The sequence below is a fragment of the Neovison vison genome, chromosome 4 (genome assembly GCF_020171115.1).
Source record: "Neovison vison isolate M4711 chromosome 4, ASM_NN_V1, whole genome shotgun sequence".
Taxonomy (NCBI): Eukaryota; Metazoa; Chordata; class Mammalia; order Carnivora; family Mustelidae; genus Neogale; species Neogale vison.
The window spans coordinates 141,243,347-141,270,738 of record NC_058094.1 but is presented as its reverse complement, the minus strand read 5'-3'; the positions used below and the strand labels follow the sequence as shown (position 1 = coordinate 141,270,738).

Sequence of the window (27,392 nt, the reverse complement as noted above, 5' to 3'; positions counted from 1 at the left end):
GAATAAACCGACAATAAAGGGAAGGAAGAAAATTAAAGCACCAGCCTCTTTTCTTCCTTCCTCACTTTGCTTGAGTCTAAGCCAAATGTTCTGGATTAATATAGTATACTGGTAAAAACCAGTGCATTAAAATAAACTAACTTCCTAACTTTATTTAAGTCAGCCTTTTTGTATACCAGAAGTCAGCTGTTAAAATCTGAATAAAAGAAAGAAAAAAAGACTTTCTATCATTGTAGAGAAGCTGCACAAAGCCAATGATTTCTAATTTTAGATATATAGCAACTTTAGAGTTATAAAATTTACACAAGTTTCCTATACTACGATAACTTCCAAATGTTTCAAAGAACAATAGTTCTATTTCCATTCTTAAAATCATGTAAGTGGCAATAAATCTTGTCAATTTTTTTACTTTACACCACTTAATCTAACTTTAATCTTTGTGTCTCCGATCTTCAGTTCATGTTGGAACTCTATGAAATTACTAATCCTAACTACAGATAAAAGGTTTGGGAATCTCATATCAAACAAATATTTTCCAACTGTTATAATCCAGTAATCTATCAGTGAGTGCTAATTACCACTATATCAGAAAAATAGCAATAAGTTAAATAGGCAAATACAGTTCTTGCTACCTTATAATAACTGGGCAACTTTTTATTCTATTTTTTTTAACACTGTGTCCATCAAATTAAGTAACAACTCATCTTTAAATAAAGTTCTATGTCAAGGAATTCAATAATACATTACTTTTACATAAGTAAGTGAGGTTGAGATTTACCCAGTCTAGTTTACTGAATACATTAATCCTTGAGAGAAATGAGCACCATGCAATAGCTTGAATTTCCTGAGGTTACATGGGAAATTTAATGTGATTTATTTCTGATAATGTTAACATGTCAAATCTTAGCAAAGGAACAGTGTCCTTCTTTCTTGTTTTCTACTTTCATGGAATTAAAGATATGCTTCAATTTGACAAAATGTAGCATAAGAAAATAGACATTTTTCAGAATCCTGTAGAGAAATTAAGACTTCATAGGTAAGGGTATTAAAATTTTTTTCATTCAGTAAACATATTAGGCACAGAATATCTCCTAATATAGCCATTAAAATTTTTTAAACTAATTTTATACTTAAACTTCCAAGCATAAATTATAATTGTATTTAGTTTTATAATCTTCATAAAAATTGGACTATTTTTAGAATTTTCATATTAAGAGAAACCCTCTGTGTCTTAAATATTTTTAGTCTTCAAGTCTATAAGCATGCCAAAGAACTTGGTTAAAAAACATTTTAAAATATATTTGCCTAAACTGCTTTCATGCCCTCTTGTGTTCTGTAATAAGAAATCTAACAAAATAATAAATGGCAAATATTATAATGTTGCCTTCTAAACTGTTATTATTTCTACGCTTGACACTAGAACAGACAATTAACAAGCATTTTTGCCCTCCTGTAAACTCAATATGGATCCTTCTGCCACAAATCACAGGCACAGGCATCCATTTATATATAGTTAACTGGGTTAGTTCTTCAAAACCACAGAAGTAAGAACTATTATTTTAAAAACAAATCAAACGAGCTCAGTAAGATATGGAACTCTCTTGCTTGCTAACTCCAGGAGGTCGTTAGTCTACCAATTAGTCTGAACAGATGTTCAAACCTATTATGAAAGTTTTAGAATTTATAATTATGCTTTTAAAAAATGCCATCCATAATATTTCTGATCTCACCACGGTAAGTCAATTTTTAGGTATGTGGTCTATTTGTCTATTTTTTTAATCCCCCAAATAAAATGATAGCAAAATCTAAGTTCTCTGGGCATTAAAAATCAAACTCCTCATTTAATTGAGATTTGACTGAAAGATGAAAACCGAAAGATAAGAAAGCATGTGCTTATTAGTAAGACTTTAGTCAACATGGTAATTTGACTATTTTCCAAAGTCTTCTAAAAGACTATTTCCTGAAGTCAATAAAACTTTTAGTTTCATTACATCTTGATTGTACATTTAAGTAAGCTTAGTAATTCAATTAATATTTGAATCCTTACAGTGTAGAAGGCACTATGTTAGGTACACATATACATATGGAATACAGTCATTACCCTGGAAGCTTAACCTAGAATCAAGGTAGTTAAAAGTCTGGCAATACCTACAAAAAGGCAGAATGCAGTAAATACTATGAAAAAAAAAAAAGCACTGTTCTTAAACTTAAGAAGAAAGGAATTATGTTGGATTTAAGAACAATATAAATAAAAGCATTATTGAAGAAACCTACTGAAGCAGATTTAGAAATGGTAAATTGCTCTCTTTAGAAGGAAAGTTATACAATAGTGAGAAACTAATCTGTTAGGTTAAGCTGGGGCCAAAGACAGAAAGAAGGCTTTAAATATTGGCAGAGATATTTGAGCAGGGGAATAAGACAATGATAAATGGGTTACAAATCAATCAATCAATCAGTCAATCAATCAGCAATATGTAGAAAGGGTTGATTGAGTAAGACACATAACAGGAAGCTGAGAAACCAAATCGCTGCTTGTGTAAGAAGACGGAAAGCCATAGTGATCACCCCAACAGGTAATGAAAGGCCTGGCAAAAAGTGCCGGCAGAAGCTGTGCAAAGGAGCATACATGTGTGACAGGCAATGTGAAGGCAGAACCGATAGGGTATGTCAACTGACTAAAAAGGCAACTGGTATAAGAAATTGAAGAATCAAAAATGATGGCCAAAAAAAAGACTGTAAAAAAACAGACTATCTTCAACGATCTAAGAACTTTTAAATTGTTTTGCATAAAGTACATGGATAATGAGGACAAAAACAGAAAGAATTTCTGGCAACGCAAAAAATTCAATTAAGTGAAATAAATGACATTATTCAAGAATGTTCTATTTATTACAAACTATTCAAAATGAAAAATTCAAATTGATGTTTTAAAATATCTATATTTTGCATATTGGTTTATTCAGTTTTTCCACTAAGCCACATACTTTCTTCTCCAGTAATTATTTAATTACAAAAATTTATCAACAATGGAAAAATGCCAAGGTATATAAAGTAAAAAATATAAGTAGCATTCTTTGCTTGTAATAATTATGAATATCTACCCGAGTCATTATATACATGTCTCCTTCATTGTTAATGGCTCCATAAAAATAGTTTTTTAAAAATTAAAAAACAGATAGAAACAATTCTAAAAAATGATAATGATAAAATATAAAATAGTTAAACCCTCTTCTATTATAATTAAATAATTTGAAGCTACACTTCAAGACCATCTTGAAAAAGGTAAGAAAGGTAACGTCAAACTGTGAGGCAGGCTATTTTTCTAAATGGAGAGAAGCAGCAAGGAAAAAGACAGAAAATTATGTATTTTTTTCTTCCTTTTCACTAAATAAGATGAGAAAGAAAAAAAAAAACTGAAGAAAACTTGTGGAGCTTATTTTCTTTACATCTCAGAAAAGCACACTTGATGTACTCCTTGCGAATGTAAGCAATCTCCCTGAGGGACAAGATAGCTAAACATGAGATTAATAATAAATGTTAGGGGAAAAGGGAGCTCAGACAATATTACAAAAGAGGAAAAAAAGGAGATAATTAAACTTAGACAAGGCAGGAAAAAGATCTAAAATACTCAGAGATACTCAGCTTTTAGAGAAAGAAAATGGGAATACAGAATTGTGGGTTAGAGTTCATAGAAGAAAACTTTAAGACTGACTTTTTCTTAAAGCATTCAAAAAGATTAAAGCAATTTTTTTTAAAGGAAACTCCAGTTAACAAACTGGGCAGATTAGTAATATAATAATAGATTACACAATACAAAGTAGAATGCAAATTAGGATGATAGAACAACTCACAAACATTTGGAACAGAGGGGTACTGAGATGGAGAAGTAAATGGAAATCTGGGCTCATCTTAATATGAAAGCTTTCACCTTTTAAAGAATATTCAGTTTCTGCAGGAGAGAAAGAGCTGAGCAAACTTAAACACAGTATTTCTTCCCTTGCTCATGATAAAATAATGTGTGAAAACAATCCGAAGTATCTCTGCCCTTCTATTCACACATTTTTTTTAAACAGGCCTCTATAAGCTATATCCATTGCTTTCAAGCATGACAGCTTTGTACTTCCACCAGCAAGTGGTAAAAAGTACTGTCATTCCTGTCACTGCCACCAATATCAACTCCTAGCACTATCAAACCCTGAAGCATCAAGATAGATAAAGGAGGAAAGCGGACTCTATCTGTGACTAAGGTCATTTTCCTCACCCTGCTTCCATGACAGCAGTGTGTCATATATTTCTGAGAGGCATTATGCAAGGCGGGCTACCAAAGTACATCCACCAGTTTTTCAAGGTGGAAACTAAAAGGAGCAAGAGAATCTTATTACTCTTATTATGAAGTTCATAGATAACTGCCTTCCACTCAGAGAGCTGTGGACATACAATAGCAGTAACAGAAGCAAACTGAAAAATTTTTAATTTAACATAAATTTTTAAAAAGGTTAATGTTAACAAGTGAGAGTTCTGACCACCTTAGACACAGACCGGAAGAGTGAGAAATACATAGGAGACTGAATCATATATATATATGCACATATATATACACACACACATACATACATACATATAGCACATCCATTAATATTACATACAATCCCACCTGTCATATACTGTGTACTGTATATTTGTTATCTACCCAAAGATACGTATTTCACTCTAATATTGCTAATGTCTTAAAACAGGCTGAAATATAACAAATCAAATGTAGTCTACATTTTTATAGTTTTTCCCCAATTGTTAAAAAACTGTAGTCTTGCTATTAAATTTTTCCAACTATCATTTCTTACAAGCAACAAAATGCTAGCAAACCATAGCTACCTAACTTTATAAAACAGTCTTTAATCCATACAATACAATAATAATCTGTAATACTACTGTAACCTTTGATAATACTTCTCCAAAAAGTGCCTGATATATACTAACTGATGAGTAAATATTAGTGAAATTGAAATGAACAATTTTTAAACTTCTGACCCCATGTATCTTGTTTGGGAGAGTATTTTTTAAAATGTAACTCCCCTATATGAGAATATTCTATGGTGCTTGTTTGAAATTCCAATTTCTGCTCCTCCCTGCTTATTAGACTTAATGAATCAGAGTATCTATGGTTGCAGTTCTGACTAGTAAGTTTTAATAAATACTCTTGGGTGATTTGTGTGCTAAAGCTTAAGAACTACTACTTTCTATACTAGAAGATAGACTATGTGTCAAAGCGACATACAGTCAAGTAACTCAGAAGAAAAAGGTACAGAAGCAGCTCTGAACTCGGTTCAGGCCATAATGCCTCCCTGAAGAAAAAAAAAATTTTTTTTAAGATTTTATTTATTTATTCAACAGAGAGAGAGAGATCACAAGTAGGCAGAGTGGTAGGCAGAGTGGCAGGCAGAGAGAGAGAGAGGGAAGCAGGCTCCCCGCTGCACAGAGAGCCCAATGCAGGGCTTGATTCCAGGGTTCTGGGATCATGACCTGAGCCGAAGGCAGAGGCTTAACCCATTGAGCCACCCAGGCGATCCCTGAAGAAAAAATTTTTAAGCTTACTTCATCTTAACTAATAAAATTTTAGCTGAATTATATATACTACAATCCAGCAGGACATCTTAGCTTCCTAAGAACTAAAATGTATTTATTCATTGATTCATTCACTCATTCATCCAAGAAATATTTTTGAGCATATAGAAAAATATTTTGAGTATAGAAATAAGAACCAATGAAGTTTGAAATGAGGTTTGGCTTTCCCTGAACTTAGAGATGATGCTAAGTGCTAAGAGAAAGTAAAGCATGGTAAGGGAGAGAGTGATGAGGGTTTATTTGTGTAGCACTGTCAAGAAAGTGAACTACTGACGCCCAAATAAGTGTTGTTGCTTAAGAGAATGAGCACGGCTTTACAGCTTTACACAGTCCTACAGTTATTAAGTTAGATGGTCCTTGAAGAACTGATGACTTATACTCAACAGGTGCCCTCTTCCCTGGGCATTTCCCTTTCAATGCGTTTAGTTGTTAATAACTCTTACATTATTTTCATGTTAGGAGTAAATTAACTGTGGAAATAGGAATATTAATGACTTAGAAAAAGGTGTAGCACAGTAGCTGGCATATAGTAGATGTACTACAAGGCTCGCTGACCTATAGCATTGAAAACTTGAAATAGGACTGAATTTTTATTTTCTCTCTAGAATTCCACACTATCTCAATCCGCAGTGTTCAGTTTTCTCTGTGAGAAATCTTTCAATAATCATAACTGACCTTATTGAATGCTTACTGTGATAATAAATGAGTTACTGTGTTAAATCTTTAGATTATCATCTTACAAATCCTCCTACCAACACTCTGAGGGAATTCTTGCTGATATTTTTTCCTCTGGATGAGAAAATATGCTGAGGGAAGTTAGGTGACCTGCTCTGTTTCACATAGCTTGTTGGAGATAAAATAGGTTTGGAGCCAAGGTTATCTTCCTAAAATTTTATTTCCCTAAAAGAAGCTATCTAGGCAAAAAGTTTCATTTAAAAATCATACAGTCAGGGGTGCCTGGGTGGCTCAGTGGTTTAGGCCTCTGCCTTCAGCTCGGGTCGTGATCTTGGGGTCCTGGAATCGAGCCCCACATTAGGTTCTCTGCTCAGCGGGGAGCCTGCTTCTCCCTCTCTTTCTGCCTGCCTCTCTGCCTACTTGTGATCTCTCTCTGTGTCAAAGAAATAAATAAAATCTTTTAAAAAAATAAAAAAATAAAAATAAAAATCATACAGTCAGAAGATTAAACATTACCAAACATGAAACATGACACTATAAAGTTCTATTTACTTTTACTACATTCAAACAAAATACTCAGTTAATTGTAAAACTGCACAGCTACCATTTGTTGTAATGTTACTTTATTCTATCCAAAAGGTAAGTACTATACAGGCACATTTTTGCTAATTTCAAAACAAAACTTCTATTAAAACATAATACTATACATAAGGAATAAGAATAACTTTTAAAATAATTGCATTGGGGATGCCTGGGTGGCTCAGTCAGTTAAGCTGCTGCCTTAGGCTCAGGTCATGATCCCAGGGTTCTGGAATCGAGGACCACATCGGGCTCCCAGCTCAGCGGGGAGCCTGTTTCTCCCTCTGCCTGTTGCTCTCCCTGATTGTGCTTACTTGCTCTTTCTCTCTCTCTCTCTGACAAATAAATAAATAAAATCTTAAGAAAAAATAAAAACAAAATAATTGCAGTGAAAATACTAAAAACTATATTTTGTGCATCTTTTGAGCACATATCACTCATGTCACTTAGGTAGGTGTCACAAATTTCTTTTGTTATTATTATTTCCTCTGTGCCATAAACACAAGTAGAGAATATTTGGCTCCTCTTTGATAATTTATGACAACTTTAGTTTCCTTTCCTGTTTTATAATAATTAAGTGACACTGATAAAAAATACTTCAAATGGTATTGCAGAAACACCACCTTGGAAACATTTCTTATTAACTTTTTCACTAAGAATTTCTTCCAACAACATTGATATTAATTATCACTCTCACTTTTTAGCATTTCCACTGAACCACAGAACCAATCCATAACAAGTTATCAATGAAAAGGGACTGCTACTAAATACAATTTAAATATATAAAAACAATAGTACAAGTAATCGGATAGAGCCACATTACAGAAAAATATTTCTAAATAATATATTCCAGATAAACAATGAATTTGGTTTAGGATTTCCTAGCGTCTCATAAAGTCCAATGAAATTGTGTGCAAAATTCATGGGAATTTTGAATTTGTGCTTTTTCCCTGGAGCAAACAGTTACAAATTCATTAAGATTCTCATGAGAGTATCTAAAAACTAAAATCCAAATTGAAACACAAATAGAAATCCAAAACTAAAACAAAAACTATTATGAAAGTAGGAAAGCAAAATTGGTAAATGCTACACGTTAATTAAATCCAGCCTTATTTTAAGGAGAATGTAAGACAACTTTTAAAAGCATACAATTTTAGATACAACTAAATGAAAAAATAATGAATCAGACCAATAAAGAGTATAAGAATGAAAAAAAACAAAATTAACCTTGGTATAAAATGTAAAAAACAAAATGCTTATCATTAAGCCCTGCATTCTTATAAGAAATGAGTAAAAAATTGTCCCTATATTTTCTATAAGGTTATATAAAAAGAGAAAAGAAATTATATGACTATTAGCACTGATAAAATAAAGATTCCCTCATTGTTCAATAGAAATACTAAGCGTTCATAATATTGAAAGCAGATTGCAATGCCTTTCATGGATCTTCTCAGAAAGTAAATAATGTGTAAACAATGTTTTTGTAACAACTTTTTTTTAATGCTTTTTTTTTAAGATTTTATTTATTTATTTGACAGAGAGAGAGATCACAAGTAGGCAGAGGGGCAGGCAGAGAGAGAGGGGGAAGCAGGCTCCCTGCTGAGCAGAGAGCCTGATGTGGGGCTTGATCCCAGGACCCTGAGATCATGACCTGAGCCAAAGGTAGAGGCTTAACCCACTGAGCCACCCAGGTGCCCCTATTTTTTTTTAATGCTTTTATAAAAGATTTATTTATTTGAGAGAGAGTGCATGCACACATGAGAAGGGAGAGGGGTAAAGGGAGAGAGAAACTCAGGCAGACTTTCCCCTGAGCATGGACCCTGATATCATGACCCAAGCCAAAATCAGTATCAGAATTTCAACCCGCTAAGCCACCAAGCAGCACCCTAACAACCTTCTCTTTTAAGTTTATTTTTTAGTAATCTCTATACCCAACCTGAGGCTCGAACTCACAATCCAGAGATCAAGAGTTGCATGTTTTACAAGAGCCAGACAGATGCCCCTTTATGACAAGTTTAAAGACAACTGAAGTCTCAGACAGTTACTGATGTCCTCCAATGTACAAAAATGGCCACAACAATCTCACAGAAAAGGCAAGAAGCCTCATAAGGCTGATTATAATTTTCCTCAAAAACAATAATGGCATCAAACTAAAGGGAAATACAGTAAAAAGAATTATTATATAGTAATACAATATAATTTTGGTTTAATCCAAAGATGGATTCCAGAAAATTAAACCAATGTATCTCAACCATTTCACACACATCTAAGAGGTCAATCAGACTGGCTGGAAGAGAGATGTGGCACTTCCAAATGAAAATACGACAGGTGTTCTTAAAAACAAAATGAAGTCTCCAGTTAATTTGCCCCACTCCCCAACCTTCTGAGATTCTCTAATCAAGAGAAATAGAGTGATTAGCCATCAGAAAAAAGTATCCTTGGGGTGCCTAAGTGGCTCAGTTGGTTAAGTGTCTAACACTTGATTTCAGCTCGGGTCATGATCTCAGGGTCATGATATCCAGCCCCATGTCAGGCTCTGCATGCAATACACAGTCTGCTTAGTATTCTTTCCCTCTCCTTCTGCTCTTCCTCCCACCCTACCACACTCATGTCTTGTCTCTCCAAAGAAGGGAGGGAGGGAGGGAAAGAGAGGAAGGAAGAAAGGGAGGGGAGGGAGGGAAAATTGGGCTTAAATTTTCTCTCTCAACAAAATTCTAGAAAAAAATAATTGGCAGAAAAATAGTTAAGTGAAAAGCCATAAACATGAATAACCATCCGAGCTGAGGGAAAGACTAACATCACGACACTCCACTCTCGCACAGAAGTGGTTGTTAGCAAATTCTGAAGCGATAAGTTAAAGAACGAATTTTTATCAACTAATTTGAAGATAAATCTACGTTGCCTGAAATATCTCATCGTCATTAAAATATCTTCCTACCAATGATTCAAAGATACAGTGAGAACAGAAACAATAAGAGCTAAAAGAAAAGAACTGAGCCTTCAATGACATGATAAAAGATACCATATAAATATTTCGTCACTGTTGTTAAATACAAGAAATGAGATATGAGTAGCTTTTACTTTTAAATATCATATTCTTCTATCAGCACCATTTATATTAAACACAACTAACTTCTCAAACTACTTAAATGTTTCTAAAAACTTTCTTAACATATGTCACAGGATCTAGTAGGCAAATTCACAAACTGCCCAGATGAATGTGCCAAGCAGCAATAACTGTAAAATCCTAGTTACTCTCACAAGCAAGTCTGTTATCTTGGAGAACTTAAAAAAAAAATCATTAAAGTACTTTAAATGGCCCATTATAATAGCATTTAATCCTCACCTGTCCAAATGTGAACATTTCATAAAAGGTTTGAGTTGGATAAACTTACAAAAGTGGTGGTGGTAACACAAGTATGTCTACATCAGTATCACAAGGCAAAACAGAACCGCAATCAGAGTAGAAACAAAGAGTAATGGGGCGCAAAGTAAAGGGAGCACAGGCCTAGCCGCACCCCTTCATCTGCAGTTTTGCTTTCTGCGGTTTTGGTCACCCTGGTCAGGCACAATCCAGAAGCAAGTGATCGTCCCTTTGTCCTATCATCGTAAGGCCAGTAGCAGCCTCGCACTACATCACAGCACCTGCCTCATTCACCTCACTTCACCTCAAAGTGTAAGCATTTTATCATCTCTCATCATCGCGAGAAGACGACGGGGTATAGGCAAACCAAGTATCTTGAGAGGGACCACATTCTCACAATTTTTATTACAGTGTAATGTTAGAACTGTTCCCTTTCCTAATTATCAATACTAATCTCTTACTGTGCCTAATTTATAAATTAAATTTTGTCATAGAGGGCCGCCCGGGTGGCTCAGTGGGTTAAAGACTCTGCCTTAGGCTCAGGTCATGATCCCAGAGTCCTGGGATTGAGCCCCGCGTCAGGCTCTCTGCTCCGCAGGGAGGCTACTGCCTCCTCTCTCTCTCTCTCTCTCTGCCCCCCTCTCTCTACTTGTGATCACTCTCTGTCAAATAAGTAAAATCTTAAAAAAAAAAAATTTGTCATAGATATGTATGTATAGGAAAAGGCATGATACATATAGGGTTCAGTCAGTACTCTCTGTGGCTTCAGGCATCCACAGATGAAGTGTGTGTCGGGGGGAACTACTGTACCTGGAAAAGCTGCAGAAAGGAAACAACAATTAAGATGAACTTTGACAGCATCTGGGCAACAACAGCGTATCAAGCAGAGACAACAAGCATGAGCAATTACAGAGCAAAAAGAAAACAAACTCTTTAGACGGGACCAATTCAATTTGGCTGGTGCACAAACTATGAATATGAAAGCAGGGAGAGATAAAGCTGGAGAACAGGCTATATTCATGTTTTATCAGGCAAAACATTTTTTTACTTAAACCCAAAGCCCAGTGAGTGTCTTTACAGATTTGACAACATGTGATGACATCTAAAATACATACATATACTTACACTTCCTATCATCATAGTTTAGGCCTTTAACACCCAGGCCACCATGTCAGCCTCTGACTTGGTCTCTCTACCTCAAGCTCTCACAATTTGCATTTTCCACTTCCTAAAAGACAATTCCACTCATTTCTACCCCCCTGTCACAGAAGATCTTCCATCAGATACCCTTCACTGAGACTTAAAATACAACACGATATTTAATAGAAAGTACTTAAGTCCAGAGGGGAGCAAAGTGGGGAAATGGGAGAAACAGGTGATGGGGATTAAGGAATATACTTGTCATGATGAGCAGAGGGTGATAAATAGAAATGTTCTATCACTAGACCGTACACCTGAAACTAACATAACAATGTATATTAACTAACTGGGGTTAAAATAAAGACTTAAAAAATTAAAAATTAAAAAAAAAGAAAATAACTAAATTCCAGAGTAGTAGTAATAACTCAGTAGTGTTCAAATGTAGAATTAGAGATACCCTACAAAGTTATACAAACACACAACCTTGAAAAAAATGTCCATGGAAAATGCAAAATGTCCAATTCTATTTTCCTATTTTTTTTTTTAAAGATTTTACTTATTTATTTGACAGAGAGAAATCACAAGCAGGCAGAGAGGCAGGCAGAGAGAGAGAGAGGGAAGCAGGCTCCCTGCTGAGCAGAGAGCCCGATGCGGGACTCGATCCCAGGACTCTGAGACCATGACCTGAGCCGAAGGCAGCGGCTTAACCCACTGAGCCACCCAGGCGCCCTCTATTTTCCTATTAAAAACAATAAAAAAAGAAACACTGGAAAAATAGTAATTAAAAAGTAACTTTAAAACAAATAAAAGCAACCCCCCAAAAAACAGTTAACCCCAAGATTTAAAAAAGGAAAATAAGAATAGACATATAACTGATACAATAAATGTACATTATATGATGAGATTTTTGTGAAAAAGAAACCCATTAAGGCCTAACATAAAAGAATGTATTATGAAATATTAGGGTATTTCCAATGTGTGGTGAAGTGATGGATGATTTGTTAAATGATATTGGAGAAATAATGAAATGTTGGAAAAATAAAGTGGAACACTTGCCTATTCCCAAGGTCAGTGAATGCACAATTCCAGGAAGCACAGTTGACGTAATATTTCACATGACATTGATTGGTACCACCTGAACTCTTGACGTGGGGCAGTTATGAATGTACCATGCTTATGTGTTAAAAGCAAAATGTAAATCCTTGACTATATTTTTATCTTGTAATATTCAAAAAGAACACACTGAAATCCCAAACCAGTCTCATATCTTAGCTGGGACAAACATTTGTTCAAAAGAAAAATGCAGGCAGCATCACAGAGAGGAGGCACTATAACATTTTTTAAAGTTTTTTTTTTTAAGTTATACAAGTCGACTTCCACTGACAATTAAAATTGTTATAATCCCTATCCAAAGTTTATGGAAGTCCCAAATTCACACAATATTTTTGTCTCACAGAACTTTGGTTTTCGTCCACCAGAGTATAAGCAGAGAAAGGAAATAAGTACTAAGTTCAAGTAGAGGCCCCCTTCTTACCAGCTGCCGGCTCCTGGGAGTGTTACTTAATCTCATGAAGACTGTTCCCTCATCTGTAAAATGGTAACATCTACTCAGGGGACTGTCGTGAAGCTTCAGTGAGATAAAGTGTATATAATACTTAACACAGTACTTGCCAACAGAAATCAAATGGCAGGTTTTATCTTAAAAAATTAATAAACATACTTCCAATGATCAACTAAGTGATACAGTTATAAAACAGGAATCATTATGGATTGATTACTCTAGCTCCTCAAAAAAGTACACTTCTAGCTTAAGTAGGAATTTGAGTCTTGATATTTACTTTTCTTAAATGTTTTTTATTCTCCTCCAGTAGACATCTCTAACCTGAAAATCTTTACAGTAATACTTCAATATCTTATTGCCATAAAAATGCACAATGAACATACATTATATGGTGTGATTTTTTGGGGAAAAAAGATAGCATTTTTGCACATTAAAACAGTAAAACACAGCCACAGATGATATATACCCAATATGACCTTCAAAGTATCATAGAAATTTGTTCTTTTCTTCTATTTCTAAAGAAAGAAAAGAAGAAAGCAATATTTGGGGGATCTATTATATACTAATAAACAAGGTGAAAGGCAGTCTGTAAACTCTCTCATTAAATCCACCCTACAGTCCTTTGAAGCCTAAGAGAAAAGTTAACTTGTTGATCTTCATGCAGTTATCACGAGAGATGAAATGGATTTAAACCAAGGTCTAGACAGTTTGAAAGCCCGTGTTCTCCTATCTCTTAATTACATAACAGGAACAATTATGATATTTTATGGTATAATTTTACGATGTTTTGAAGTCTCTAAAGTATTAGTAAAGTGAATATTACCTTAACGAAAGAAAAGTTTATGAGTACTGTGTTGTTCTGGTTATTACATTAAAATAAGTATCCTCTGTATACCCATTCAACAAAATTTACTCATAAGTTATTTACCCTCAGTAGAAGTCTTCCCCAAAACTTTCAGTTTTTCTTTTGCTAAACAGTTAGCTCACTCTAAAATATCAATCTCATTATTTAGCTGTGGGTGGAAAGCCTCTATTAGGTGACTATTCTTAAGTATCCCCAAATCTTATAAAGAAACAGCAAACAAAATACATTCTATCCTTTACCCTCTGTCAAGCAATTACCATCGTTGGAGAAAACCCGGCAGAGGTTACTCCTCTCCTTCATCTTCCAAAGAGGAGATCATCATCTTGGATAGTGTTCCATTCCCAAAGCATAACTGGATCAAGCTGGAGGATGCAGGTCATCATACAGCACATTCCAATCAAACACCAACTTATCCCACTAACACTCTCACTCTTTAAACTGTAGGTAAGTATCTTAACCACTCATGTTCCCCTCTCTGTCCCAAGATAAAACTTTTCCTCAAGTCTCTTCCAAGTGAAGGTTTGGATTCTACAGATCACTCAATGATCTAATGAATCTCCCAAAAAATAATATGACCGATTTTCAAACTTCTTTAAGCAATACAACTTTTTCTTTTTCAAACAAATTATTTTACCAAACCCAAAATTTATAAATAATATAAAATCAGGTTACTCTCAATGAAGTAAAATTGGGGGATCAGAGTCAAGAAATACAACATTCCTTTCATCCATATGGATGAATTCTCGGGCTCCTCAGGATACAGTGTAAAACAAACGTGATTTTGAGCTACTAATTTTCATAGGACACTCCATAGAAAATATTCTGCTCACTGCATCAAGATCCTAACTAAATATTATTCTTAAATCTGTCAGAAATTAAGTATACCTAAGACTCTGAACCAGACTCTACCACATCTGTAATCTAACCTGGCAAAACATGCTACAAGAATCCAAAGACCGGGACGCCTGGGTGGCGCAGTTGGTTGGACGACTGCCTTCGGCTCAGGGCGTGATCCTGGAGTCCCGGGATCGAGTCCCACATCAGGCTCCCAGCTCCATGGGGAGTCTGCTTCGCTCTCTGACCTTCTCCTCGCTCATGCTCTCTCTCACACTCTCTCTCTCAAATAAATAAATAAAATCTTTAAAAAAAAAAAAAAAAAAAAAAAAGAATCCAAAGACCAAGAATGGATTTTATCTATCTGCATAACTCAAAACAGTCCTAGAGAGGAGCACAAAATAGGGTTTAAAATGTATCTACCAGCATTGAAATAGAAATGTAGTAGAATATACAAATCTGGTTAGGGCAGAAAATTTCCTTTAATTTCTAAGTTATCTGTGTAAGAATCTTTAATATGACTTGAGGCCACTACTTATTTCTTAAGAGCAACAGGAGGGAAAATGTAGCATTAGTCATGATACCAGAAGAGTGTGCAGGATATTTTATATTTTACATTTGTTTACTTTAAAATCACCAATAAATAAAATCTTAAAAAAAATAAAACCACCAGTGAACCTTTTGTATCTGTGTATAAAACCAGTGTCTATTCCCCATATAACTGTGCCACTTTTTTCTTCCATGAGGAGAGAAAAGACACATTAAAACACTATGAGTATGTAGGTGGGTGCGTTTTGACTCCAACCTCTTCCTAGGGCAGACTTTTATTTTTTATTTTATTTTTTTTAAAAGATTTTATTTATTTATTTGACAGAGAGAGATCACAAGCAGGCAGAGAGAGAGAGGAGGAAGCAGGCTCCCTGCTGAGCAGAGAGCCCAATGTGGGCCTTGATCCCAGGACCCTGAGATCATGACCTGAGCCGAAGGCAACGGCTTAACCCACTGAGCCACCCAGGTGCCCTCCTAGGGCAGACTTTTAAAGATCATTCTCTTTCCTTCAAAAACAAATAATCTTCCTTTCAGATAATTGATTTGGTAAAAATGCTATATGTATTAGTTTTTTATTTGCTACATAGCAAATTACCACAAACTCAGAGGCTTTGAAAACTACCAATTTATTATCTTACAGTTCTGGAGGTTAGAAAACCAAAGTGAGTCCCAGTGGGCTAAAACCAACTTACTGACATGGCTACATTCGTTTGAGGTTCTAGGTGAGAATTCAAGTTTTTTGGCAGAATTTAGTTCCTCGTGGTTATAGGACTAAGGTCATCCCCACTTCCTTCTTGGCTGTCAGCTGAGGACAGGTCCCAGTTTGGCAGATGGGCACCCTTCATCTTCGAAGCCCCCAAATCTGGTTAAGTACTTGGATGTTTTAAATTTCTGCTTCTTCTATCATTACATCTCTCAGACTACTCGTCAACCTTCCTGTTCTACTTTTGAAAACAAATATTTAGAATGGACCCACCTGGATAATCCAGAATAATCTCCCCATCTCAAAGTGCATAATCTTAATTTCATTTGCAAAGTCCCTTCTGCCATGTAAAGTGACATCCTCAAAGGTTCCAGGGACTAGGATGTGAACATCTTCAGGGGCCCATCAGATCTGTGCCTACCACATGATACTCACTGAGCTACTCTGACCTGAAGTCAGGAACAAAAATGCAGAATGTATCACGATCCTTTCACTAAACTGTAAAAGTTATTAGGCCCAAACAACATTAGAATTCAAAATGCTGAGCAACCTCCATTAAGCATGACCACTATCAGAGAATCCATCAACTTAGTTATTATCGCTAAATCCTTACTTTTTAAATTGTTGAATATCGAAATATCTGAACAGAACTTACTTAAGACTAAGTAAACTAGATTTCTCCCTTTAAAATAGCACTGGTTTCTACCTTTAAGCTCCCTTCTTTGTTCACTTCCTCAATGTCCCATAAATCCTTATCTGTAAGTAAGCCTCCCATAAGGCTAACGCCACATTGGAAGACACACAGACTTAGAAGAGATTTTCTGGAAAGCATGATGCTTTTTGTATCACAGACACAAAAACAAGTTTGTGAAAATGGTAATAAGACCCATAAGTGCAAGGCAAAACATCCAAAATCTTAGAATCCCCATATTAAATATATTCGAAAACTAAATAAAGAAATGGTATTGCATTTGGGGCATCTGGGTAGATCAGCAGATTGAGCATCCAACTCTTGATTTCAGGTCAGGTCATGATCTCAGGGTCATGAGATGAAGCTTGAGAGCCTTTCCCTCTCCCTCTTCCCCCACCCACCACCTTGTTCTTTCTCTCTCCGAAATAAAATAATTGAAATCTTTAAAAAGAAAGAAAGAAAAAAAGAAAGAAATGGCATTGCTACTTTAAACTAGTTTAACCAAAGAGAAAGAATAATTTCTATATGCTCTTCTAAGTATTTACCTTAGAATACAGATTGTTAAATAGTGAGAATAATGAGCCCATGAAACTGACTTGTCTTAAAGTAAAAATTTTCACAATACATGTCATCTTTTCAAAACAAAATGATAATTTTTAATAATACTCCAAAAGGAAAAATAATGATAGAAGGACATGACAAATTTATTGTTCTAAGTCTGTACGTTACTTAGACTCTCTTAAACTTTCTTGTATCCATTAATTCTTTGGAATACCGAGATTTCATATACATATTTAAGTCAGGCATTTATCATTACCTCTAATTACATTTAAAAATTAAAAACAATGTATGAATTTCCAACTGACAACATTTTTTTTACAGAGTGATTCAAATTTAAAATGCTTGTTTAATTTTATGAACTTTGAGTGCATATGAGAAACAGGCAAATACAAATGAATTTAGTCCAGCTTCCATTAATGGCAAAATGAGTTAGTCAGGCGTAGTTTCCTGAAGATAATTTTTAAACTTAGATAAATCATTTTTCAAAACACACTATTTGAGGGCACTGGAAAGTGACCAAAGGCAGGAAGAGACTAAAGAAGGTTTACATTTGGATTACAGAACCTGCAATGGGTAAGAATTGCAAGTTTAGGTACATTTTTTTGCCTCAGGACGCTCACTAGAACTACTTCCATCAACGCCCCTAATTCCAGTAGCCACAACTCTCGCTGAAGAAAAATGCAGGCTTACAGTCTAGAGGTCGCAGCGGCAAATTAGCCACAAATTTAGGGAAGAAATTCTAAAAGCACCAGAGTCAGAGAAGGAGCAAGACTCAAATCCGTGGCTTACCACTGAAATACACATGCAGAGGCAAGATCCAAGGAGATGCAGAGTAAAGCAAAGCAAAAATCAGAGCAAAGTTTGAACTCCAAGGACTAGTAAGATAGGTAAGTTTCCTGAGCTTTTTAGACTGAGGGCATTGCTGTGTAACAATACAGAGCTCAAGCAGCAGAAAGCTGGGGTTGAGGTGTCATGTCAGAGGGCAGAGCTTGTCGCTGAGGGAGCAGCTGTAAATTTAGGGAGGAAACTCAGAAAGAAAACAAAAAATGCAGAGAGTAAGGCCTATATTCTTAGTGTCAACTCTGCCAAAATTCTAGGTGACAGCTAACTACAGAGGTACAGAGGAGATCCATAGCTACAGATGCAAGAGATGTAAGCTGAAAAAACTAAGCAGGGACAAAGGCAACACAGGGAAATAATCTGTTGCTTGCGACAAGTTTTCTGCCAGCTAAAATAACAAGAAAAAAGCAATCCTCAGAGAACATAAAAGCTAGAATGATTAAAATGTATTATCTATAATGTCTTACTTTTCAATCAAAAATTACTTTGCATGCAAAGAAATAAGAGTGTGTGACCCATACTCATGGGAAAAAAGAAGGCAGTCAATAGAAATGTACTCCATGAGCGAGCTCATATGTGAGATTTAGTAAACAACAACTTTAAATAGCTACTATTTCACCTGAAATAATTTAACAAAATCACTGAATACATTGTGCTAAATTAAAGATGCTGCTGTAATCCCTAGTGGAATTCCTACAAAAATAATGCAAACATGTAGCTAAAACCTCCACAGACAAGTATTTGATCACCACAAAAGAAAGTGGGAAATTACAACAAAGAAAAAGTCCAAGATGAAATGGCTTCAGTGGTAAATTAAAGATTATCAAAACTTCTCAAACTCTTCCAAAAACTGAAGAGGAGGGAACACTGCCTAACTCATTCTATATGTTAACATTAGCCTGATACCAAAGCCAGACAAAGACAGTACAAGAGCACTATAGGCCAACATCCCTTATAAATATGGATGCAAAAATCCTCACTGATATACTAGCAAACTGAATTCAGCAGCACATTAGAGGATTACACACCATGACCAAGTGGAATTTATCTGTGTAATGCAAAAATAGTTTAACATACAAAAATTAGCAAATACACTATAGTAACATAATGAAGGAGGAAAAAAATCATTATCATCTCAGTTTGCAAGAAAGGGATTTAACAAAAATTCAACATCCTTTTGTGACAAAAACACTTAATAAAATATGAAGAGGAAAGAACTTCCTCTGCATACTAAAGACCCCACAAGAAAAACCCACAGCCAACATCATACTCAATGATGAAAAACCGACGTTTTCCCCTAAGACCAGGAAAAAAGGATGCATGCTTTCTCTACTTCTGGTTAAAATTGTACATGAAGTTCTGGCCTTTGCAATTACACAAGAAAAAGAAATAAAAGTAATTCAAACTAGGAAAAGAAGAGGTAATACTACTTCTGTTCACAGATGACAAGATCTTATATACAGAAAATCCTAAAGATGACACACACACAGAGAGAGGTAAAAAATGAATGCAGTTATATTTCTATATACTAGCAATGAACAATTAAAAAAATAAAAAATAATTCCATTTATATTGTATCAAAATGAATAAAACACTTAGGAACAAATTTAGGAGGAGGTTAAAAGCCTTATACACGGTCGCCAAACCATGGAAAGAAGCAAGATGCCCTTCAACGGATGAATGGATAAGGAAGATGTGGTCCATATACACTATGGAGTATTACGCCTCCATCAGAAAGGATGAATACCCAACTTTTGTAGCAACATGGACGGGACTGGAAGAGATTATGCTGAGTGAGATAAGTCAAGCAGAGAGAGTCAATTATCATATGGTTTCACTTATTTGTGGAGCATAACAAATAGCATGGAAGACATGGGGAGTTAGAGAGGAAAAGGGAGTTGGGGTAAATTGGAAGGGGAGGTGAACCATGAGAGACTATGGACTCTGAAAAACAATTTGAGGGGTTTGAAGTGGCGGGGGGTGGGTGGGAGACTGGGGTACCAGGTGGTGGGTATTATAGAGGGCACGGATTGCATGGAGCACTGGGTGTGGTGAAAAAATAATGAATACTGTTATGCTGAAAATAAATAAATTAATATTAAAAAAAAGAAAAATTAAAAAAAAAGAAAAGGCAAAAAAAAAGAAGCCTTATACACAGAAAACATCCAAAAGAAATTAAAGACCTAAATAAAGGAGGTTAAAAGCCTTATACACAGATAACTACAGAAGACATCCAAAAGAAATTAAAGACCTAAATAAATGGAAACACTGTCTTCATAAACTTGAAAACTAAGTATTTTAAGATGACAACACTGGGGTGCCTGGGTGGCTCAGTGGGTTAAAGCCTCTGCCTTCGGCTTAGGTCATGATCCCAGGGTCCTGGGAGAGCCCACTGTGGGGCTCTCTGCTCAGCAGGGAGCCTGCTTCCCTTCTTCTCTCTCTCTCTCTCTGCCTCTCTGCCTGTCAAATAAATAAAATCTTAAAAAAAAAAAAAAAGATTATATGTGTCAACATACAGGTCATAAAGACCATACCACTATAAAGTATTAGTATTACTATCCAGAAAAGTTTAAAAGAAGTGTATTCAAGGAAGTGAAAGAATCAAGAATCTTGATTCTTGATTGAATCATGTACAGTCTTGTAAAAATCTTGTACAATGTACAAGATTACAAAGAATCTTGTAATCAAGAAAGTGAGAAAGAAGTGAAATCAAGAAAATGAGAGAACTGACTGAAATGAATGAGATCTGATATCTGTTTATTTGTTGCATACAGGCAAGTAGTAGGTCTCAACTTCAAAGTTTAGACAGAAATAGGGATAATACTTAGTCACTAACTCTAGTTCCTCCTTTTCGCCTGCATCTATTTGCAAAGAAAGGCTTTCCAAAAAGTTTGGAACTGCTCAGCTCACGTCCCTCAAATTCCCTTAGCTCAGATGAGATCACATGTCTATAAACAATTACAGGAAAGAAAGAAACTACCAAGACCAATCATGATGTAAGCCCTGGAATAAGGGCGGCCTCTTCCCTGAGCCCAGGGTTACTAAGATGAAAACTCAACAAATCTGCCAGAAAGAAAGAAGAGGGGGAGAAAGGATTTGGGAAGACAATCAATAATGTATTATTACACTGATGGAATACAGATCCATAGTTCTGAAAACTGAATTAAAATGTAAGAGTTGGCATCCTGTTTTGAAAAATAAAGATCCTATCCAATCGCTCTTTCCTAAAACAGATGAAGGAGGTGTTCAGGAATAGTTGCAGACAAATTCAGCATTTTCCTCCAGCAGCAGCTCTGGATAAACTTGAGAAGTTAAGAAACTGAATCTCCAGAGATGTAGACCATATAATTTAGATACAGAGATTTCCAAAGCAGATGTTACCAATTCCTGTAAATGCTAAGAAAAATCTTTATTAATCTCCATGTACCATCTCATTCTGTGCATCATGCCTTCTTAATGTACTCACCACAATAAATCTGCCATAAGATATATCTCTACCTAACAAACTTGGCCATTTTGAGTTATATGGTATTATCTAATTGGATTATAGAGAATGGTTTTCCAGACAGAATGATATCAGATTTTTTTTCTGCAAAGTGGAATTACTGTAATATATTGATATATTAATCTTATTTTAATATGCAAATAATATAGACCACCACCACTGACCACTGAACATACTCCTCGTTGTGATAATAAAATTATATTATCAGCATTATCTGCCATTTAGATATGGTAGAAAAGTACTTTTCTGATTCACTGCAACACATTTCAAGTCTGTAACGTAGAAATTAAAACAAATGACTAAAACTGCATCCTGTTTTACTGAACACGTCTCTCAGAATCTCATACCTGCCTACCTACCCTGTTGTTTATACAGTATTAACATGTAAACTTTGGGGGGCATCTGGATGGCTCAGTCTGTTAAGCATCTGCCCATCCAGTGCCCCATCTTGCATCTGGCCCCCTGTTCAGTGGGGCATCTGCTTCTCACTCTCCTCACTCGCGCTCACTCCATCAAATAAATTAAAAAATAAAATAAAATAAAAAATAAAATGCTACTCTATACTTACAATCATATATTTATATCACTTTTAGCTCATTTACCAAACCAAAGACTGATAAAAATGTTTCATGTAGTTCTAGGCTTTTTTTATACATAAAGTAATGAAGTATAATGGCAATGAAAAGTAGAACATCCCACTTAAGCTTCCCACAAAATATGAGACTGAGAGATCCAAATGCAATTCACTAAGAAGTAGGCTAACACCATTTTTAAGGAACAGTCAATAAAATAATCCAGTAAAAAAAAAAAGTCAGTAAAATAATAAGCCTGTATTTCTGAGGCACTGTTCATATACGTTTAAAATATACTTTAATTTTTAAAAACTAACATTAACTGTATGTATACTGAAATGGAAAAAAGCTTGAGATCTACTAGACTAAGCATCCAAATGGGAAAAAAAAATAGAACCCAGAAATAAAAAAAAATTTGATACATTACTAGTCCAAAGAACCTTACACTAAATAAATCACTCTCAAATACTTATAAATGTTATAGCAAGGGATGACAAATAGTAAAGTTTAATACAGAGCTTCCATAAGCATTAAATAACCATATAGAATAAAACATACACTTAGAAATGCTACTGTAACTTTGAAATGTATGAAAATATTCTGAAGTTTATAAAAAGTAAGCTGCGGGCGCTTGGGTGGCTCGGGTCATGATCTCAGGGTTCTAGGATCAAATCCTGCATCAGGCTCCCTGCTCAGGGGGAGCCTGCCTCTCCCTCTCCTGCTGTTTCCCCCCACTCTCGCTCTATCTCTCCTTCTCTCAAATAAATAAGTAAAATTAAGGAAATAAAGTAAGCTGCTTGTTTTGTCTGGATGTTATCCTGCTTTTTTGATACTGTGTGATAAAAGATAAAACCAATAAGATAGGATCATAAATGCTGTGTGGTTATCATCTGTTAAATATAAACTTTAGTAACACTGAATATCATCAGTTAAAAAGAAAGCTAGTGCATAATTTTAATATGCTTATCTCTACAACAGGCAAACCCATACTTAAGTCCATTATTTTGAACATGTGGATTTGAACACAGCATCACCCCCACCTGGTGGCAGCTGAACCAGTCACATACGTAAGTAATTTAGAGACAATCTAAAGCAAATGTACTTACTGAAAAGGTTTATCATCACAGGTGATTACAATATAGTTTGAAAAATGCATACTGAGGGAGGGAGACAAACCATAAGAGACTCTTGATCTCAGGAAATAAACTGAGGGTTGCTGGGGTGGGGGTGGGGGGAGGGATGGGGTGGCTGGGTGAAGGACACTGGGGAGGATATGTGCAATGGTGAGTGTAAGACTAAGGATTCACAGAATCAAATAATACCCCTGTAGCCCTGAAGCAACTAATACATTATATGTTAATAAAAGAAAAGAAAAAGAAAAACGCATATTGAACTCTCCATATTGGAGTTGTCACCAAAAAACCTATGCATATATTAAATGCATTTAAGAAATCACCTTGGGGGTAATTTAATACTGGAAAGAGTTATATGCATATTTACAAACTTTCCTAACAGAAGAAAATTTTAGTAAGCTTGAAATAATAAAACTTCGTGAAATTTTCACTAACTACATCATCTTGTAGACATCTCTAAAAACTAATCAGTTCAGTAAATTATCGGTCACCTACTACAGGTCAAAGTATATAAATCATACTTCTCTCACTTCTACGTAAATCAGAAATGTTTGCTTGTAAGTACTGTTTTATAAGATTGAGAAAGCATATCAGTTACAAAAAGAACAGTAATAGAGGAAACACAGATAATCTTTTCCTTCTACATTAAATATTTCCCAAAATACTTCTCTGATAAATTTGGTTTACAGAATATTTTCTCATGATACACAGTAGTAATGTATCGCAGCTTAGCAACGAAATTATAAAACTAAGAAAACGGGACATAAATAAGCAATAAAAATTAATTTTTATTATATCAACTACTTAATTATAACTTATGCTTGGTTATGCTTTTTAAAAAATGATCTTAAATGTTAATTCAGTAAAACTTTAATACAGAAGTTACTAACAACAGTCAACCAATAATCACAACATAAAATACATTATAAAAACATGGTATATCTCAAATGTCATTTTTTTAACCATTTTTTTTTTTTAAAAGAACCCTGGGAGATCTACTAATGACAGCAATGCCTTTTGTAAAGTAATTGAATGATGCTATAGAGTTTACGGAAAAGAGTATCACTGATGGTTAAGAATTCAGGCTCTGCCATCAGATTTTTACAGATACATCAGGCATGTGACCTTAAAACCCACCAGAATATGAGGTCTTATAAAAAGGAGAGGAACTCCTTCTAGGCTTTGTTCATTGTACATCTGCAATACCAAGAACAGCACATGACACATGTAGCAGGCATTTAGTAAATACTGACTGAATGAACAAATTAATTTATCTAAGTCTTATGGTGAGAAATTGACTGGAGTTTCTTTCTGATCATTTCATGGAAAAAGCAAATGAACCAAGATGAAAAAGGTGGAAAGAGAGGAGACTGGTTTCTCCCATGGTTGATGAGAATAATAATAACAATAAAAATAACATCATTGTTGTCATCAGTTTTATGCTTCGTTTCAGATAAGGACATACCTTAAACTTCCCAAACATAAAAACTATATTTACTCACATTATACCAGGTTTCTACCAAGCCTCAGGGCTTATGTGTACTACAACCTGTTTGCTAAATAAACTAAACGAATTATAAATTGTGATTTCCATGAAAAGACTAGAGAATATCCATACGAAAGACTGGTCTGCTTACTTTTTTATGAAAAATTTTTTCTCCTCCAATCCTTACTTGTAGGATAAGTAAAAATTAATTAGGTACTAAAAATTTTTTTAACTACCTAGAAGTAAAGCTAATATAAATCAATATAGATGACACACATATATTATTTTTAAAAATAATAAAAATCTTTGAAGATATAAAAATAGACTAGAATGAATGAGAAGACATTATATTTCTGTTTACAAAGCACCCATACTATAAAAAGATACAAAGTTTATATATTAACCTATAAATCTGAAGTATCTAAATACTAACAAGTTTGTTTCAGCAAGTGGGATTAACAGAAAATCATTCTAAAATTCAAGAGACCAAATGTATGATGGAAATTTAGGGAACTCTCAAACTCCCAATTCATATCTGGAATATAACTGTACTCAGCACTGACATATAATTGTAATTGGAAGCAAAAACCTAATCAATTTTATTGTGTCCTACTTGGATAAAATAATTTATAACCTAAAATAGGGACGGTCAACAACATGAAGCATAAAAGAAGAAATAAAAACTTAAGAATCAAAAGATTGGCAGTGACCAAAGAGAGGGTTCCCCATTACCCAACACTTACTCAGAACTCCAGGTAAAAGTACGCACGTTATTAATGTGAAGCTGTAATAAGCATCAGGCTTATCACAGTTTGCGCCAAATATCTGAATCATACAACCAGATTCCCTTGATCTAACTCAAATTGTACCAACAAGTCTCTGATTACAAATTTGTTTTTCCATTTAATCCAACCGGAGAGAAAATTAAATGTGTTCAGCCTAATGAACAGCAGATATCTCATTGCAAATTAATGAACAGTGTTCTAGATTACAAACCAGTATCCTGTGAATTTGGTTAATGTGAAGGGAAAGATGAAGCATTAACATGGATTTGCAGAATCAAGAAAATTTCAGAAGGATGAGTTGTCATTACAGTTTGTGAGAGGTCCAATCACCCCGACCTATGTATGAATCCCCTACTCCATTTCTCCCCAAAAGCTGTGAAAAGAATGCCTATCAATGGGAGAAGGAAGAAGAATCATGACTCATCTCTGCCTCAACCCAAGACTCACAAAAAACTAGGCTGTGATCCCCCTAAGGATCATCCCTTTTTCACTCATATTGCTGGTCTCGGATTTGTTGCTCATTCTTATTATATATATTTTTCTTATTATATATTTTTACAAGTCAAATTAATGCCTTCTTTAAAACAAGTCAGGCAATGAAATATCCATACACAATTAATTCTCGTCATTAACAAAATAAAGTTTCTAAGCCAGAAAAAGTGAGAGAGAAATAAACCCTGAATTACAGGAACTTTACAAGGTAAATATTGGCTCTTGGTAGTCATGACTCTTCAAAAACCTTTGGTAAATTTTAAGACAATTAAGGATTCATGGTTTAAAAAAAAAAAAAAAACACTTTCAAAAGTAAGGGTCTAGGGGCGCCTGGGTGGCTCAGTGGGTTAAGCCTCTGCCTTCAGCTCAGGTCATGGTCCCAGGGTGCTGGGATCGAGCCCCACATCGGGCTCTCTGCTCAGCGGGGAGCCTGCTTCCCTTCCTCTCTCTCTGCCTACTTGTGATCTCTGTCAAATAAATAAAATCTTTTAAAAAAAAAAAAAAAGTAAGGGTCTAATACAAGTAAGGAAAAATAAAATGGAAGGAATCGAAATGAAATCCCAAGTAGAGAGGAACTAGGTTCAAACTGAATTTCTCAACTACTCCAAGGCAACTAGTTATACAAGAAAAGATTCATCTACCTAAAATTGAAACAGTACAGATTTACGTCTTCCATGTGCTCTCTACATTTACATATTCTAATCCAATAGTATCCAGCAGAAATTTAACATTTGATAACACTAAAGCAGAGAGTACACTAGATTCCTCACCAATGAGTGTATGATAGATAGGTCAAGGTATCTCTATTATAGGTAGAATACCTCATAGTGTTCCAAAGGAGAAAACAAGTAAGGTTGATTGTGGAAATGTAGCACTTTCTGGTTTCACCACTATAGCTTCCATTCAACACAGAAAAAGTAAAAAACGCATTCCATGGAATAAAGGAATCTGTTATTCAACCTGATCTAGAAACGCTGATATTACAAAAACCTTTCCAACAGTTCTAATCTTAAGTAATTTCAGACACTAGTTTAATTTATAAGAAGGTCTCCTTCCAGGGGTGCCTGGGTGGCTCAGTGGGTTAAAGCCTCTGCTTTTGGCTCAGGTCATGATCCCAGGGTCCTGGGATTGAGCCCCGCATCGGGCTCTCTGCTCAGCAGGGAGCCCTGCTTTTCTTCCTCTCTCTCTGCCTGCCTCTCTGCCTACCTGTGATCTGTGTCAAATAAATTTAAAAAATGTTTTTTTAAAAAAAGAAGTTCTCCTTCCTCTGGTTCACAATGACAGCTTACCAAACTGCTCCCAAAATTCTGAAAAGGTATCAAGCTTATGAATCATGTAGAGATCCCAACTTGATGGGCTAACAACAATTTTAAAAGATAGCTAGTAAAAGTACCAAAAATACATTTTTAAGTACATCATCTTGCTGATGCTCAAA

At 35.1% G+C, this 27,392-nt stretch overlaps 1 protein-coding gene across 1 annotated transcript in view; it reads right to left on the bottom strand.

Moving 5' to 3' along the window:
- The window catches only part of COG5 (component of oligomeric golgi complex 5), a 289,304-nt gene that overhangs the window by 212,461 nt on the left and 49,451 nt on the right, over positions 1–27,392 (bottom strand). The window lies entirely within an intron of this gene.